Source organism: Mastomys coucha, chromosome X (assembly GCF_008632895.1).
Source record: "Mastomys coucha isolate ucsf_1 chromosome X, UCSF_Mcou_1, whole genome shotgun sequence".
Taxonomy (NCBI): domain Eukaryota; kingdom Metazoa; phylum Chordata; class Mammalia; order Rodentia; family Muridae; genus Mastomys; species Mastomys coucha.
In genome coordinates, this window is record NC_045030.1 from 54687590 (window position 1) to 54694208 (window position 6619).

Sequence of the window (6619 nt, forward strand, 5' to 3'; positions counted from 1 at the left end):
GTGTATGTGTGTGTATGTGTAGGCCAGAGGTTGACGTCTGGTGCCTTTTAAATCTTATGTTTTGATACAAGCTCGCTCACTGAGCCTAGAGTTAGTCAATTGGCCTAGATTGTCCAGTCAAGGAACTCCAGGTATGTATGGATCTCAGCCCTGACACCCTGTGCTGGGATTAAAAATGCATGCTGTTGTGCTCAGCCTTTGTGTGGGGTGCCGTGGTCTGAACTCAAGTTCTCATTCTTGAGTGTCGAGCATTTTAAAAACCCACTAAACTGTTTCCTCAGGCCCATAAGGTCTGTTTTCTAAATATTTTGACCTTGTCTACCTTCCAAACTATCTTTCTGCTTTTTCACTTTCATGCTCTCATATGACTAACCTCATGAAAGTGATAATGACTAATTTTAAGTAACATATTATTGAAACCAAAAAAAAAAAAAGGATAAGATACCCTAGGCATATTGTGTCTAATATAACTCTGACTACAAAGAGCAAGAAAAAGCTAAGAACATAAAGATATTAAATAAGAAAAATTAAACATTGGCATATTAAAATAAATGAGAATGTTTAAGGGATTTTTAAAAAAGGTTAACTTGTTTAAAATCTACTAATATTTTACATAACATATAAGAGGTAAAAATCCATTTCCTACAGTTTAACAGATATTCATTATTTACCACCACAGCAATGTACTATAAATAATCCTAAGCAATGTAAAACATATGAGATATTACCTTGACTATTACAGATTTTACTAAGATTTAGAATCTGGAAATATTAATCTTTGATATTCATTCTTCTCAAGTCAAATTATCAATTTTTGAAATTTATTTCACTAGTTCTTTCAGTTTTGTGTGACATGTATTGATCACATTCACCCCATCCCAACTTTCCTGAGATCCACCAACCTTCCCTACCCACCCAAATTCATGGCCTTCTTTAAACCATTCAAAACCAACGTATGATGCTCTAATATTCTTGGATTTTCCACTGGCATATGGTTGACTGACCAAGAGTGACACTCTTGCCAGGCGGTGGTGGCGCACACCTTTAGTCCCAGCACTTGGGAAGCAGAGGCAGGCGGATTTCTGACAATTCCTAAATAGTCAAAGTAACCTGAGGCTTTGTAATACTTGCCCTCCAATTATACTATGAAGCCATTATGACAAAGTCACATACACATATCAGTGGACTAAAACAAATGACTTTCAATGAATACTGTATTTTTAACAAAAATGCACAAAAACATATATTGGAGAAAAGATCATTTCTTCCACACACAAATGATATGAGGGAAATTGGATATCTATGAGTAAAAGAAACTAGATTGATAGTTCTCCATCCTGTGAAACAAATCATTCAAAATGGGTCAATGATATTAAGGTAAGAGCTGCAACTTTGAACCTGCTGGAGGAAAATGAAAGTAAAAAATTCAAGATCTAGGAATAAGCAAGGACTCCCTCAAGAGGACTGCATAACCACAAGAACTGGTACAAGGAATTACCAATGCAATCCTGTAAAAATAAAATAAAAGTTTCCTCACAACAAAATAAATACATCAGCAGAATGAAGAGATAGTTTACAGAATGGCAAAAAACATTGCCACTTACATGTTAGACATAGAATGTTAATAATATACAAGGAGCTACAAAATTTTGACTACAAGCTGAAATCGTTCCATCAACAAATGGGGCAATGAGCTGAATAGATAATTCTCAAAATAATGAAAATAGTCAATAAATATATGAAAAAGTATTCAACATCTTTAACCATCAGGTAACTGCAAATTTAAATTTGTTTGAGATTCATCTTACCACCGTCAGAATGTATATCATCAAAAGACAAACGAGGACAAAATCTACCAAAGACCAAGTAAAGAGCAAGGAACCTTTACTTACTAGCAGTAGAAATGTAAACTAGTACAGCCACTGTAGAGGTTCCTTAAAAAAAAAATCCCTGAAAATATCACCAGCACATATTTACCTGAAGGACTAAGTGAGCACACCGCACAGAGGTACATGTTTCTTGCAGCACTATGAACAAGAGCCAGGCCATGTAACCAACCGAGTTGTCTATCAACAGATAAAAGGATCAATAAAACGTTATACATATACACAATTGAGCTATATCCAGCCACAAAGAAAAATGAAACCGTGGCATTTACAGGAAAATGGATGACACTAGAAATTATTTAGTGAAATAAGCCAGATTGAAAATAGAATTACAATGTTGTCTCTTATACATGCATAATCTAGATTTCACTTTATCTATGTATATTTATACATCTGTGTGCTTGCGTATCTGTTCATGTGCATCGAGGTCATTACAGTATAAATAATAGCAATTAAAAAAGGGGGAGGAAGAGAGCTTAACTGAAGAGGGAAGGGATAGTACAAAGTAAAGGAAAGCAGCAGAAGGGGAGACTATTTGTCTGAAGGAGCTGGATTAGGGAGTTTGGGAGAGCACATTGGGGGAATGGAATGAGTATGAATAGACTACAAAGAGACTAGACAGTGCCACTTGGGGATCCATCATGTATGCAGACACCAAGCTCAACAGGAACCTAGTGTGGCAGTTCCTAGGGAAGTCCAGCCAGCAACTGACCAATGCAGATGTGGATGCTTGGAGCCAACCACCAGACTGAGCTCAGGGATCCTGGAGAGGAAGCTGGCAGAAAGACTGGAGGAGCTGAGGGGGATGACAATCCTGTTGGAAGAACAACATTGGCTGGCCGGACCACCCAGTTCTCCCAGAGTCTAGACCACCAACCAAGGAGTGTACCTAGAAGGATCCCTGGCTCCAGATACATATGTGACAGAGGGTGGCCTTGCTCAACAGTAACAGAAGAGGGGGTCCTTGGTCCCAGGGAGGTTTGATGTGCCCAGTTAGGGGAGCTAGAGCGGTGGAGCAGGAGAGTGTGTGAGGGTGGGGGAGGGTAGATGTGGGATGGGGTGTTAGTGGAGGGGTAACCAGGAAGGGAGATCATGGGAAGGGGAGTGGTGGTGGTGGAGGGGGTAACCGGGAAGTGGGATATCATTTGAGATGTAAACAAATGGAAAGGTCAATAGGAAAAAAGAAAGAATTAAACAATTGAAAAAAATTAAACAAAATGCTAGCAATACAAGTGTGAAAGCCAGTTGAGAGCCACAGAACCCACATAAAAGTTAACCAGGTCTAGCAGCTGCCTATAAGCCCCACCACTACAAAAGTAGAGACAAGGAATCCCTAGGACAAACTAGCCAGCTATAATAGCTAGGACTGGACAGCTCTGGGTTCAGGGAGAACCCTTGTCTCAAAAAATAAAGTGGAGTATAATTGAAGATGACACCCAATGTCAATCTCTGGCCTTCACACTCATACACGTATGTACACATATGTTGCACATCATACACACACATAAGCAAAAAAAACCTAAAATAGAACAAAGTATAATGATATAGGCATGAAAATACCATATTGAAAATTATAATCTCATGTACTAACTTAAAGCATTAATAAAAATAACATTTAAACCGCAGCATAATGACTTAACAATTGCTATTCAAGAACGCAGACATGTGTATAGTCTCCAGTAAGAGACAGATTGATTATTCTTACTTCCGTGATCTGGCTCAGATGCGTTCATTTGGACTGGCTTTACATCAGAGTAGACTAGGTGTTTGGGAATAGCCAGACCACATTTAAACCCTAGGCAAATGAATGAGTGGTCGGGCTGGTCCATACATTTTGAATTAAAACTGAAGTATGATCATTAAGATTTGAGATTGGTTTTCTTGAGGGCTTTGTAATTGGTTCTAAAAGTAAACTCTGTTTCTGGAGATGTTTTTAAATATCACAAGTCTAAATACAGCATCTCCCGAGGGAGGAGTTTTGGAAAGGCAACAGTCCTTATTTGGCATACTTATGACTTCCAGTCTTGTTGAATTTGAATTACTAGATTAATAAGAGTTATCAAGCTGTGAATGTTGGCATATATCCATAAACACCAGCACTTGGAAGGCTGAGGCAGGAGATTCCCAAATTTGAAGAAAGCCTGTGATATACATTGAGTTCAGGCCTATTTTAGCTACGTAGTGAGACCTCCTAAGAGTTTCGTACTATACCCGACTTATCGTCATGGCTCTGGTTTGCGAGTGCGGAACATCTTTTATTTCAGCACAACAGTATTTGAAAGCAATATGCAATTTCCCCTCCTTTCAGATGCTTATCTACATACTGGACAAGATTGACACCCATAGCCACTCTGAGAAGTTGATAGCATGTATCCTGTTTAATAGATGTTGAAACCAAGATCCAGGGAAATTAAATGCTGTGTCAGTGAACATCAGGATCTTTCTCTATGTTGGAAAAAAACTGCAAAAGTGAACTTCTTTGTGGTATATGTAAGTAGTTCTTGCTCAGTGACTACCAATGCATCATTGATACAATAGACTTAATTCTTTTCCAGGTTATAGTGCCTTTTTAACTGACTAGAGTGTAGTATGCCTGTCATAGGAGCCTGCCATAGACTAATGTGATAAAAAAATGAGTTTTATTTATTGACCAAATAAATGAAGCATACAACTTCCTTTGTCAGTTGTCTATGGAAGGGTTTCCTTCTTTGTTACATGGTTGTTGATGTGCTTTATTAAGCGTCAAGTCTTCTTGACCAATGGTACATATTCATCTTGACTACTAATAACTGTTCTTTGTTCTTTTAAGTCTGGACTACTTAGTCTCCAGACTTCAAAAAAAAAAAAAAATCACAGCCTAGAAAATGGTAACTATCTAACCCTGCGTAATGTATTTAATCACTCTGAACATGTTTTCCTTCTGGCACCTGGGAATAAAATTGCCTCTTGCTGCCCCTGGGGGCACTGATGGATGATCTGAATGTGGTAATGTATTTGAATGGACATTGAGGCAGCATAATATATGCTCCAAAATGCACAGGATTTTTTCCCCCAGCGATTATGTGATTGACTAACACGTAGGCAACGTGGATTCAGATGTGTGTAATTTGATCTGGGCTCTGAGCTGACTCCGGAGAAAGCTTACTTTCTGTATTAGCTCAGAAAAGCAGAAAGGAGTCACGCATACATTACTGAAGTCCCCGCTCAGAGGACTTTCCTTTGGATAATCAAGTCCGGCAGCTGTTACTGCTCCTAGTCTGAAGCATTCCATGAGGTGGTTCATATCAATGGACCCAGTGGGGTCTTTCTTCAAGAAGGAGCTCCCTGCCCAGAGAAGCTGATAGGCCTCCGGAAGGGAAACAAAGGGAAGAAGTCAATGCTCTCAGCAGAGAAGCAGGGGGGCTCTCAGGGCATTCAGCCCAGTTTCTTTCCCATTGTTTGGGAAAGGCCTAAGCCTCCAGCTTTCTGATTATTTGTTTGCTTTAACTAAAGAACAGAATGGATGGAAGGAATAACACTAGGTTTTCTTGTCACACTAAACACTGGAAGATGCTTTGTCCATTGTAAAGAGCTATACACAAGGTATTAACTCAACATTTGCTTATTGATTGCCTACTGTGTATAATGCACACAAAGAATGCTTGCCTTTTACCTGCCCTTATGCCAAGCGGTGGGGGCGCATGCCTTTAATCCCAGCACTTGGGAGGCAGAGGCAGGCGGATTTCTGAGTTCGAGGCCAGCCTGGTCTACAGAGTGAGTTCCAGGACAGCCGGGGCTACACAGAGGAAACCCTGTCTCGAAAAAGCCAAAAAAAAAGAAAAAAAGAAAGAAAGAAAGAAAAAGAAATGGATAGCACAGCAGCGGTGGCGCGAGCCTTTAACCTCAGCACTTGGGAGGCAGAGACAGGTGTATTTCTGAGTTCGAGGCCAGCCTGGTCTACAGAGTGGGTTCCAGGACAGCCAGGGCTAGACAGAGAAACCCTGTCTCGGAAAAACCAAACAAACAAAAAACAAAAAATGAAACTGATAGTCACGGAGATAGGGAGGTGGTTCGGTTGGTAAAAGTGCCTGCTCCATCAAGCACAAGGAGCCAAGTTCAAATCCGCATAATCCACACAAAAGGACTCACATAAAATGCCCAATATATAAAGCCAAGAATGAATCACATGCCTGTAACGGCACATAGGAGGGGCTTAGGGGAGGGAAACATATATGCCTGAAGCTCCTTGACCAGCCAGCCTAGCAGAACCATAAGTTACAGGTTCACAGGCTGGCGAGATGGCTCAGCGGAAGAGCACTGACTGCTCTTCCGAAGGTCCTGAGTTTGGACCCCAGCAACCACATGATGGCTCACAACCACCCGTAATGAGATCTGACGCCCTCTTCTGGTGTGTCTGAAGACAGCTGCAGTGAATTATGCTGGAGCAGGGGAGCGAGCAGGGCTGGAGCAAGCAGGGCCTGCAGAGGTCCTGAGTTCAATTCCCAGCAGCCATACACATGATAGCTCACGGCCATCTGTACAGCTACAGTGTACTCATACACATAAAATAAATAAAATAAATCTTTTTAAAAAAAGTTACAGGTTCACGGAAATAACTTGTCTCAAAAATGAAAGCAGAGAGTGATTAGGGACAGACATCTGAAGTTTATTTTGTGTGTCTACATGTACTTGTGCCTGAACTTGTAGAAGCACATATCACTCACCTACACATCACACAGACAGACATATAAACA

At 40.4% G+C, this 6619-nt stretch overlaps 1 pseudogene; it reads left to right on the plus strand.

Moving 5' to 3' along the window:
- Window positions 1-4110: 4110 nt before the first annotated feature.
- LOC116091446 overlaps window positions 4111-6619 on the plus strand; it is an 11236-nt pseudogene continuing 8727 nt past the window's right edge.